Source organism: Gymnodraco acuticeps, unplaced genomic scaffold (genome assembly GCF_902827175.1).
Source record: "Gymnodraco acuticeps unplaced genomic scaffold, fGymAcu1.1, whole genome shotgun sequence".
Lineage (NCBI taxonomy): Eukaryota > Metazoa > Chordata > Actinopteri > Perciformes > Bathydraconidae > Gymnodraco > Gymnodraco acuticeps.
Window position 1 is genome coordinate 4,503,753 of NW_022990947.1, and position 12,965 is coordinate 4,516,717.

Genomic DNA, 12,965 nt, shown 5'->3' on the forward strand with positions numbered 1-12,965 from the left:
GTTTATTTATGAAGTGATTTTTCCTCTCATCGAGGAGCGAGGTAGCGAGGCCGCCATTGTTTGCCACTAATGAACAAAATGAACAAGTGTGAGAAAGAAAAGAAGAGCAAAGAACAAGGGTGGCTACAAACAACAGATATTAACATGAAAACAAAAACTGTTCTGCCCTGTCCATTTAACCTTGAAAAGTACAAATCAGCACGTTGTGTTGGTGGAAAAACATAGCTGATTATTTAGTGCTGTTTCTGGTCTGTAATGCGTTCTGCTAAAAAGGATCCCATCACAGTTTTGTCTCCAGTAAATGCATTACAGGCAAGAGGATAGCTCTGAAAAGGAAATGGTACATTAGAGTGTCTAAACCCATTTATTTATTAGTATGATAGCTCCAGGCAAAGGTGATGTAATCTCTAACAGCTCCTTTAAAGTGTCTCTTTCAGCTACCTAATGTCTTAACAGCACACCACGTGGAGAGACGTGTAGTCTGACATTTTCCCTGAATCCAGATGTCTTTATATCAAATGTATGTTTTTATTTTGTCCTAAAAAATATCTTAGGCAAGGATATTCAAGATTTTTTTTTTTAATGTGTTACTTTGTACAGACCTTTCATTTTGACACACAAAAAAACTTTTGTATAGGCTTGCTGGGATCTGCTCTCAGACTACGACATACAGACTTTTGAAATGTACTCTGTTTTACCACACCTTAGGTAGGCCCCTTACTCATAATTACTTTGACACTTGGGCTGCTGCTGATGATATGAACAGACTTTCACAGAGTTCACACTGGAAGCCACTTTTCTAATCATACGCTGAACATTATTATGATTGAATATCTACGGTTAGGTATATGCATAAACACAGGGACTCACTGTCACTATGTGAAGAAAGGTGCTTTTAAGTGAATTATTGGAATGTTTGATTAGATTTTTTACTGTGTTTATGTTTTTCCTCTGTCCTTTTGTTTCCCCTTGTTCAAAGAATTCACGCAGAAATAAAAAGTGGAAACAGTTCTCTGTAAGCTGTTAAAGGTTGTTTTCAATATCCTCCTCACCCTCCTCCTTTTCTTTCTACTAAACCCCATCTTGTTCCTGTCTGCTCCCTGCCCCCGTTTTCTTTCCACCCATATCCTCCCTCGCTGTGTGTGTGCGTGTGTGTGAGCGGGTCAGCCGCCCCTACTGGGCAAGTGAAGTAAACTCTCTCTCTCTCTAAGCTGGGCTGCTTCTGTCAGAACCATGGATGTATAATAAGGTCAGAACGGGTTGGAGGACTGCAACTGCTACCGACGCCGATGGTGTGTTTTGTGGTGTGGACTTTCTCACGTTGCGGTGGACCAACCCAGTCTCACGGCATTTCGTGTTATAGTCACGACATTTAATCTATTGATTCGTGTTCACCAACACGATTTTCCCCTTTTTTTCGTGTCACACAGAACGATTTTAAAAGCAATGTATTTCTATTGGTAGTATGTTTTGTGCCTGCAGCACGTATTTTTGTCCGTTCGGGTCTTGGAAGACTGGAAGCTGTGGGGTTCATAAAAACATGTTCTTACTCAATATCAAGCCACGATTATTGTTTTTATTTTAAATCGTATAATGTCGGACTTTTTTTGTCGTCTGTGAGGAAAAAAAATGGGGCTCAGAGCCTCAGAATACTGAAATTTGTATTTTTTTAAATCTTTTTTTCCTTCTATTTTGTTATCCTTTTCTAAATAACACACTGTTATTTACTCACCAATAACACACAATTATCCTTGCTTTTATTTATTTGTTTAATTCCATAATCTCTGGCTTTTTTGGCGTCCGTCAGGAACTGAATTTCAAAATAAAAATAACCGGAAACAGACGTAGGACATTTCGAGCATCATTGCGATACACTAGGGCTGAAGTCGAATAGTCCATTTAGCTTAGGAACCTTCCTAACCGAGTGAAATGACCCGGAAGTCCCTCAGTGGCAGCCATGATAAGTGCTGTTCGAATGAGAAGGGTCTAGCTGCGGCTGCGGACAGTACACGACGGTACACGATGGTACACGACACGCCCACCTGACACGACACTACGGTGGATGAGAAGGGTCTAGCTGCGTCCGCGAAAGTTGTACTTCCAAATATGGTCAGAAGAGAGCATGCCCAACACGTGAGACGCTGACGCAAGGATATTTAAGGAGACATGGAGGTTTACAGACAACACACAATATGGCGCACCGAGTACAGGTAATTAACGTATTGTGGTTTTAGATATAATTACATACTATTTAGGTTCTTGTTTGTCGATGTGGCTGTTTAGCGCAGTGTAATTGTATTTATTTAGCTATATCTTAGCTTGACATGCTCGACGTTTAGTTAGCATATATGCTAACTGCACATGTTAAGAGCATTCCATGGAATATAACAAAGTGTATCTCGAGCCGGTTTCTCAAACTTACCTACTGCTCCTTTAAGTACGGAAGGATTGTTATAGTCAGAAAAGATCGGCTTCCTTAAAGCTGAAGTTGAATGAAATAGCCAAGTGTCAAACGCAATCAAAAGGGAGACCGAGATAAATCTTCCTGTTAAACTTTTTCCAATAACATGATTTACTTTATTTGCATGGTCTGAACGTGTTATTGGCTGTTATTTTCTACAACTGTGTTCCCTGTTCTCATTCATAACACTCCGTTCGATGTCTCACTATGGGATGCGCCTCATCGCGGAGCAAACAGAAGCATCAATCTCATTACGCCAATCCTGATTGGCTGGAGATCTTGACGTCAGCGTCAGGGAAATCACCCCCTATAAGTAGCTTGCGCCACAACGCATGCGCCATTCAAACACCTCTTCTCGCTTCAGAGCACATCTCTATGGTAGCCGGACAAGCTTCACGGTCCACAGACTGAACCCAAATATCCATTTCGGTCGACGGGCGCTTGCCGGCTACTCCTTCTGCTTCGCAGGAAGACGGTAATTACTAACGCTAGTTATTGTTGAAATCGACCTCGCCGCTCTCTTTCCCCGGAAAGTAAGCTAGGTCTGACTTTTTTCAAGCTAGCGTTAGCTTGCTCCCTCACTACCGACACCACGGTAGCGAGGAAGTCTTTTCTTTTCTCTTCCCCACGGAGGAGGAAAGGATTAAAAGGAGCATACTGCCACACCAGTCAGTATTCTCCGGGAATAAAAGACCCACACCGTCCTTTTCTCCGGATTAAGGACAGGGTGGTTACCTCTTTTTCTCCCAACCTACCTGTTGAGAGCGGGTCCTCTCCACGCCACGAGGCGAACAAGATGGACGCCCCTCTCCCTCACACCAGAGGAGTCAGGGACTCGGTGGCTCGACTCTGCGGCTGCGGGTTGAAGATCTCGGGCACAGACACACACCAGGTCTGCTCGTCCTGCCTCGGGCTGGAACACGCCCGAGGCGCTATCGACAACCCCGGCTCGTGCGGACATTGTGTCCGCTTCACCGTAAAGAGCCTCCGCCGACGGCTAGCACGCCAAGCTAGCCTGTCGGAGCAGGAACCCCCCATGTCCTCTGACCTGCCGGCCGGCAGTCAAGACGCGGGGACATCTGCCACAGAGAGTGAACCCCTCTCCATGTCGGTCTGGGGCTCAGTATCTGAGATGGCCGCAGAACCGGATTCCCACGCCCTGGCAGGCCGGGACCCGGTGGCGGCAAGACATGCGGGAACGGGACCCCACGCTTTACCGAGCTGGGGCTCCCGGTTAGACCTCACCATGGTCTCACCCGCGGAGGATGTCCTCGAGCTTCACTACGACGAGGACGAAGAGGACGCCTCGGTGTTCCTCCTGTCCGAGTCGGATGAATATGAAGAGGACATCTTCATGTCATCGGCTCAGGCTGCAAAGCCTGGAGCGAGGAATGCTCTCCCAGACGATAGCACACCAGCTTCGCCCTGTCTGAGTATGGACCTGCAGGCAGTGTGCAAACGCGCTGCGGCCAGACTCGACATCCCGTGGCCTGAAATGGCCAAGGAGACCTCCAGGTCCCGCTACGAAGGGAAACATTTTCCCCAAGCAGCGCGGACAAAGAGGCAACTCCTTCCGGTCTTCCCGGAGATGTTGGATGAGGTGTCGGTCTCGTGGAGAGACCGGCCCTTCAGCAACAAGGTCCCAATCCAGGGTGCCTCCTCCCTAGACTTTGACGGAATGGAGAAGCTCGGCCTGCTCCGCATACCGCCCATGGAACCGCTGGTAGCAGCCCACCTCCTACCGAGGATGGGCCCGTCACCAAGCAGGAACCCCACGCTGCCGGCAAAGTCGGACCGATTTCAGTAGACAATGACTGAACGGTCCTACAAAGCCGCAGCGTTGTCCGCCAGGGCCCTGAATGTGGCCTCGCTGCTAACCGCTTACCAAGCGGAGCTCTGCGAGGACCTGTCGGGTAACCCGGGGGCAGCCACTCTGGACGAGATGGCTGCGGTCACAGACATCTGTCTCCGTATCCAACGCTGCGCCGTCCAGGCCACAGGTAAGGCAATGGGGATCATGGTGGTGCAGGAAAGAGCGAGATGGCTCAACCTCACCAACCTCCCAGACCGGGAAAAGGAGGATGTGCTGGATATGCCCATCGTTCCCGAGGGAATTTTCGGCTCCGCTCTTGCTTCCATGCAAAAGGCACTCCACCTCTGCCTCCCTCGAAGGGTCCAGCCGCTGCCTTCGCAGCAGCAGTCCTTCGCCCAAGCTGCCTTGAACCCTGCTCGGTTTAAAACACAGAGAACGCAGACGTCGCAGCCCGCCCCGAGTCCCCAGCCCAGGCTGGAGACGAGGGCGAGCTGGCCCAGAAAATCTCCGGTTCCGGCTGCAGCTCAGGCGCAGCCAACCCAGAATTTCGGCCAGCAGGCGAGGAAGAAGAAGCGAGCGGCGTGACAGCCCCTCCTTCTCCCCTCCGTGACAGAGCTGGAAGTCCACGGTTCCCCAGCTCTAAATGTGTTCCCGCCGCCTCGAGAGATGCCTCAACACCATCCTCAAGTCCGCAAAAACACATGTCACAAATCTGTTTGTTCCTCTGTCATTAAACATTTGCCGCTGACGCATCCAGGCTTCAGGCCGAGGGCGCAGCTAAAAAAAATTATAAGAAAAACAATAAAACCAATAAACAGCCCGTCAACTGTTCCCCTTCTGAGAGCAGCTTCGGCATCTCTCAAAAGGCGGATTACAGGCGGGTCTGTGAAGGCACCACCGTCACGCGCATGCGCAGTGCCGGCTGGGGTTTTAAAAGCACCACCGCCACGCGCATGCGCAGTGCCGGCTGGGGTTGTGAAGGCACCACCGTCATGCGCATGCGCAGTGTCGGTGGGGATCGTCGAAAGGGGGCACCACTGTGTTCAGACACTAGAGGGCCCCATAACACAACAAATAGAGACTCAGAGGGGAAGAGATGTGACATCTCCACTGGCTCTAAGGAGCATGCAGTGGAAGATGCTCACATCATCTGCTTGGGTTTTCAAGACAGTAACACGGGGCTACAGACTCCAATTCGCTGTCACCCCCCCCTCGCTTCTCGGGCATTCTGCATTCGCAGGCCCGAGGAGAGTCAGCCCATATTCTGGAAAAAGAGATTCTCTCTCTCCTAGAAAAGAGGGCTATATCTATTGTACCCGCCGAGCAGAGTCAGGGCGGCTTCTATTCCAAGTACTTCCTCGTTCCCAAACGGGGAGGGAACGGAATTCGGCCAATACTTGATTTGAGGGCTCTGAACAAATATCTAAGAAGATATAAGTTCAGATTGCTCACTCACACATCTCTGCTGCGGCTCGTGCGACAAGACGACTGGTTCACATCAGTCGACCTGAAAGATGCGTATTTTCACATCCCAGTATATTACCCACACAGGAAATATCTGAGATTCGCATTTCAGGGGATCTGTTATGAATACAGAGTACTCCCCTTCGGTCTGTCTCTCAGTCCAAGGGTGTTTGTATGATGTACGGAAGCCGCGATAGCCCCGTTAAGACAACAGGGTATTCGCCTGGCGACCTACCTGGACGACTGGCTGCTTCTCGCACAGTCGGAGCAGGAGGCTGTTACGCAGACAAATGTCCTCGTAAAGCACCTGCTCAACCTGGGTTTCATAATAAACACAGAGAAGAGCATGTTGTGCCCCGCGCAGACTATACTCTTCCTGGGTTTACACCTGAACTCGGTGCCCTTTTCAGCTCGCTTGTCAGCGGATAGAGTGAAAGCTTTCAGAGCTTGTCTCGCTCTTTTCCAGCTGCGCAAACATGTTCTCTTCAGATCATGCCTGCGATTGCTGGGGCTCATGGCGTCAGCCATCCTGGTCGTACGACTGGGACGCTTACACATGAGGGAGTTTCAGCGCTGGGTGGCCGCCCTAAAACTAAAGAGAGTGATGGTTACTGTGAAATGCGTAATGGCACTGCGCCACTGGCTGCACCCGACTTTTCTAGTACGAGGTGTGCCTATGGGTGCTGTCCTTTCACGGAAAGTGGTCACCACGGACGCATGTCTGACAGGTTGGGGAGGTATTTATGAAGGTCGCCCGGTGAGGGGTCTCTGGAGCAGAGACCTCCAGCGGGCGCACATAAATTACCTGGAGCTTTTAGCGGTGTTTCTCACCCTAAAATGCTTTCTGCCTTTCCTCAGGGGACATCACGTCCTCGTGAGGACAGACAATACAACCACAATATCGTATATTAACCGCCAAGGGGGTTTGCGTTCTCTCCAGTTACACACACTGGCGCGCAAACTTATCCTATGGAGCGGTAGGCGTCTCCTCTCTCTGAGAGCGACGCACGTACCGGGAGTGAGGAACCTCGAGGCAGATCTACTGTCCAGAGGTATACCACTTTATGCAGACTGGACTCTACATCCAAGGATTGTGAGCCAGCTGTGGGTGCGTTACGGCAGAGCCGCGGTGGATCTGTTCGCATCGAAAGACAACGCTCAGTGTCAGCTGTTCTTTTCGATGCGCGATCTAAATGCACCGTTAGGCGTGGATGCACTCGCGCACAATTGGCCCCCGGGCCTTCTGTACGCGTTCCCACCCCTGGCTCTGATACCCCCAACTCTGGCCAGAGTGAGAGAGCAACGCCACACACTTATCCTGATAGCTCCGCACTGGCCAGCTATGTACTGGCTAGCGGAGATATATCAGCTGCTGTGCGGGCAGCCATGGCAGCTCCCACTATGCAGGGACATACTGTCCCAAGCGGGGGGGGCGATCTTTCACCCACACCCAGAGCGCTTGGCTCTATGGGCCTGGCCCGTGAGTGGTACAAATACAGTGTGACATGACGCTGACCCTGGCAGCTGCCAAGCGAGCCAGCGGCACTCATGCAATATCTGTACAGTTTTCATGCACTCAGTTTGCCCCAGGGCAAACAGAGTGTGGTTGAAGCCTGACCCTGCCTTTATCTTAAGGCGGTCGGTTCGGGTACCACATTTGACATTAAGGCATCTTCCCCGCCACTGTATTCCTCCGGGGAACAGCGGCCGGATTTGCCGTGTCCAGCCCGTGCTTCACGCACGTACAGGGACAGATCAAGGGTGCTTTGTCATAATGACCAACCCCTTGTGTCCTGGGCTAACCCTTATAAGGGCAAGCCTGTTACTAAGCAACGGCTCTCCCACTGGTCTGTGGAAGCAATTGCTTTGGGGCTCATACGAGTCAGAGTTCGCAGGCACCCTCGGGTCCGCGAGCTCTTTCGACTCAGAGTCTGGCTGCATTCTGGACTCTGTCCAGGATGTCTCCCATCAAAGACATTGGTGCAGCGGCGAGCTGGTCCTCGCCGCTTACTTTTGTCTGCCTCCTAATAGGTTGGACGTTCTGCTCCCAGTGTGACTCAAGCAGTGCTGGGCAACTGGTTGAGTCAGAGCTCTACCTGTTAAGTTCTGGTTGGTTTGGTGATTTTCGAGATAAGCTCGTCTGGCAATACGGGAGCTACAATTTCCCATAGTGAGACATCGAACGGAGTGTTATGAATGAGAACTATAGGTTACTTACGTAACCCCAGTTCTCAGAGTAACATGAAGTGAGATGTCTCACCAGACGGCCCTCCTTGCTATGGTGAAGCGAGAAGAGGTGCTTATTTTTGAATGGCGCATGCGTTGTGGCGCAAGCTACTTATAGGGGGTGATTTCCCTGACGCTGACGTCAAGATCTCCAGCCAATCAGGATTGGCGTAATGAGATTGATGCTTCTGTTTGCTCCGCGATGAGGCGCATCCCATAGTGAGACATCTCACTTCATGTTACTCTGAGAACTGGGGTTACGTAAGTAACCTATAGTTCTGTGGACTACAGTTGGCGGTTCATGTTCTGAATCTGAAGCAACAACGTTTTGTTCCCCCTCTTTTTTTTTTCTTCTTTCACTCTAATTTCTGATGTTTGACCTAGTTTTGCTCTTGCTTTCCCAGGGGTGTTGCACAGCAAATCATTGCAGGATCCTGGACAGAGAAGACTGCTCTGGATTTTGAGGTGTTTGCAATGTCACTATCGTATTGTCACAATTGGCTATTATGCTCTTACTAACTTTTCTTCATACAGGGGCTTCCGAAGCAGACCCATGGGAATGACTGTGGTGTCTTCATGATAATGGTGAGTAAGGATAAGGCCGTGATATGGCACAATTGATTGCTCCTTAACTCCTTTCATTTGTAAATACATGCAATTGTGATTCACCACCACTTAGACCTGACAAACGTTCTGTTTGAATCCCAATGTTCTCTCACATTATGCACTTGCAAATAAACAGGTGTGCAATAATAAAAGGATTTAAGGAATGTTCACGTATAGGTAGGCCTCTCGTGCATCTTTCTTGTGGCGTTATCACCTCCACATTTTATTGGAGGTGTGTGACTACTTTCTCACTGAGTTATAAGCCGTCACGTGTACATTATGTCTTGCATGTGCTAATAAAATTCTCATTACAGTATGCCTGGTATTTTGCCATGGAGGCCAGCTTTGACTTCAGCATTGTAAGTATTAAGGAAAGAAGTCACATTAAAATGCTATAACAAACTTAATGAAAATTGATGCTCTTTCTTAAGTTTAGCATGACATGTCTCTCCTGAGAAGGTGGTGGTGTGTTATCCTGGTGGAAAACTTTGGACTGGAAGGGTATGCTGCATTGCTACAAAAACATTTGAATTTGTAATTGTATTATCAAGAAGATTTGGGGGGGAACACCTGGCTCTAAAATTCAACCTTCTGGTCAAGAAAATGTGTCTTAATTGCAGGTATGGAAAGAAGTTTGCTCACTATAGTGAGGAAGGCAGGGCGACCCTTAGCGACAATGTCCCACCTACATTCAGGATCAGTCGTAAAAGGATGCATGCAAGCAGCACCATGGTCAGTGTATCGCTCAACGTATCTATGACCCTGTGTGCCTGTTTCAGAATGGGTTACTACTCCTAAAACACATACTACATAGAACTTATGGTACATGCAACATTTGTTTTGTGTGGTATTGTGTCATTCTGAATCGAGCCTGGATCATTTTTGGAGGAGTTAAACCGTGCATGTAAAGCACTGTCAAAATAATGGTTGACTGTCTGATGCCCCTGGACACTGATGAGGACCACTCTTATAACAAGAGGCCTTACAGCTTCCTTCCTAAAGAGTCGGTTAGTGAATGGACACATTAAAGTGTACAACCCCTGATGCATGTGATTTTATAATATTACATATGACTTCTTTATACCATCTTGTCTTATCAGTGAGATGGAACTTTGTTCTCATGACCTCGCCAAGAACATGAGTGAGGAAGCTGAAGGACTGAAGGACTTGTGAAAGATTCCGAGGAGTTTTTAAATAGGCTTTAAACTCCTGCAGGTCAATATTTTTTTAAGTTGACCAGCTCTGATTTTCCATATGATGTTCTGTTCATTGAGGAAAACGGTATCAGTGTCTTATTTTATATACATCACAGTGAATGCTGAACTTGCCGGACCATATACTGTAGTTGAAAGTACACAATGAAACACTGGCTTGCTTGTATCAAATCAATACAATTCCCACATGCCCTACCCCGGAACCTGCGGTCTTCAGACTCTGGCCCCCCGCACCAACCTGCGATCCTTCGGGGACAGAGCCTTCAGTATGGCAGCCCCCACTCTCTGGAACGCACTCCCTGTGAAGATCTGCAACATCCCCACGCTTGACGCCTTCAAAAGGGCCCTCAAGTCCCATCTGTCTGCCAAGGCCTTTGGCCCCAAATCTATTTGTTGTTTTGTTCTTCTTTTTAAAGCGACCTTGGGTCTCATGAAAGGCGCTATACAGTATATATCTCTTATTAATACATCATTGGAACGGTACCTCCAGTATGCCTACATGACAAGCATTTTTATAATATACAGTAAACATATCTTTGACTTATTGCAAAATTATAAAATGAAATTCACCCCTGCTGTCATTCTGGCTTTCACTGTTCAAATTAGATGTCAACCATCAAAATGGGATAAGGGGTTCCAAGGGGTTCTCAAACGGATAGGTTATTAATTTATTTGCCTAATAGTTGCTTAAAATGCTACAATAACATGCCATGTACGGTCTCTCAGCCACCGTAGGCGGCGTAGTAGGGGGCGTGTCGTGTAGTGTCGTCAATTCGCTTTTCATCTGCCATGCCTCTCAGCCACCGTTGTGTCGTGTACCGTCGTTATTTGCCTAATAGTTGCTTAAATTGCTACAATAACATGCCATGTCGGGTCTCTCAGCCACCGTAGGGGGCGTCAATTCGCTTTTCATCTGCCATGCCTCTCAGCCACCGTAGTGTCGTGTCAGGTGGGCGTGTCGTGTACCGTCGTGTACTGTCCGCGGCCGCAGCTAGACCATATTGCATATTGGACAACTCCGGACGGCAACCCAAGATGGACACTTGACACAGTGGCTTTTGGCAAAGCTGAAAAATAAAACGAGAGAGATGCGTTATTGTTATTACAACGTGACTTCACTATTATTTAACAACTCTTTTTATTGGGTTCTTTTATTTGGGGTTAAGTACATTGTCAGAATAAGTGAGAAATGGATTTAACTTCTGTTAAACAGCCTATGCCATACATTTTTGCATACATTCACAGTAAATATTTATTCAGTATGATAGCTGTCTAACATAAGTTAAATTCATTTCTCACTTATTCTGACAATGTACTTAACCCCAAATAAAAGAACCCAATAAAAAGAGTTGTTAAATAATAGTGAAGTCACGTTGTAATAACAATAACTCATCTCTCTCTCGTTTTATTTTTGAGCTTTGCTAAAAGCCACTGTGTCAAGTGTCCATCTTGGGTTGCCGTCCGGAGTTGTCCAATATGGCGGACCATCACGCACATGCGCAGTACCGATCGGGCAGGGGGACGGATCGGTTAGTGACACTTCAAGTGAATGGGCGAAGCTTTGAAAAATATGTTCATGCCTGTGTGTGGACGGGCCGTTACTGGAGCCTCAGTGGACTCTCATCCCAGAATTGTAAGGAAATCAGTGGGGATATTGAACAGGAAACATTTCAGTCAAGGGGCATCATATGACCAATATAGACAGAAGAGCAACATTTAAGTCAATGATACCATTCCTAGGTGAAGTTAACATCTGTATGGAGTCAGATCAGTCTCAATATTAATAAATCAGGGTTTCCCACACATAGACTATACTTGGGCGGGCCGCCCAGGTATATTAACGGCTGCCCAAGTATATTTCGCGACCCATTTAGGTTTTTTTTTTTTATATAATATTTTTTTTTTTTTTCGTCCGTGACCACGACGCCATCTGCGATCGATTAACTTGTGGACAATGATCCCTCACTCCCTTATTCTGATCTCGCCTCCTTCTGGCCTGTTAAGTGGCCTCCCTCACACAGGGTGACTGGCTGTCCACATGATGTGGCCTGCCGACATGGCCACTGTCATACAGATCATAAATCAAAGCCCTTGATTGGTCTCTGTGTGTCATTCAAGCTCGGGATAACCTCAGCTCAGGTGAGGTAAAGGACTCTCTGAGTGTTTAGATAGTTAACTTAGTCTAAGTTCTCAGTGGGTCTCAAACGGTGTGGTCACCATTTATGTAAACACATATTTCCATTTGAGAGGGTAGTGATTGGTCTAATGCAGGGGTGCCCAACCTTTTTTGAACCGAGAGCTACTTTTAAAGTTGCCAGTCTGCCGAGATCTACCAGTCCAAATAGAGAGACGTAGCCATTACTGACAGCCTACTACCAGGTAAATACACACTTCTACTTGTATAAAACTGACCTTTGTACGATTAATACTTCATAAAATACTGCAGATCCTTTATCTTACCTCTTTCTAATCTACACACATACAAGTATTTAACTGAAGTTACACAAGAGTGTTGTTGATACAGAGTTGGAGTTTATTCACACGTCACATACTACAGTGGGTAATGTTTTCAAGAAACATTGAACAGTGCTGCCACATATGACACAGGAAAAAAAGAAAAGACTCTGAACCCTTTCTTTGCCATGATATAAAAATAGTGTTGCTACAAAAGTATAAATTAGGCTTACTAATAAGACAACTCAGATCTGAAGCTACACAGGAATCTGCTGCCAAAGTGCAATAAATAAGACAAAATTAATAGAATCAAACCCTTTTTTGTTGCATTTTAGTAGAGTATACAAATAAATGCCTTTTTAATAGGATGCAAGCAACACTAGTTTCTTAACCTGAATTGATAATAGACTATAATCAATTTAAGTTTGCATTCTTATACCATTTGTACAATAATTATAATGACTAAGTTCAAACAAACTAAAACTCACAGCTGATTAATAACGGTATCTAACTTGAGTTTTTATTATATCAAAAACCTGTTGAAATGCTACTGTTATTGTTGTTGTTTACTGTCCCCAAAAGCGTGTCGGCAGCCTCCAGGAATGCTTCTTTCACAACTTCGCCATCTTTGAAAGACTTCATGTGTTAAGCAAGAACGTGACTGACACGATACGATGCTATGGTAGCAGCCTTGCTCTTGTTGTTGGGCCTGGTGAAAATGGACTGC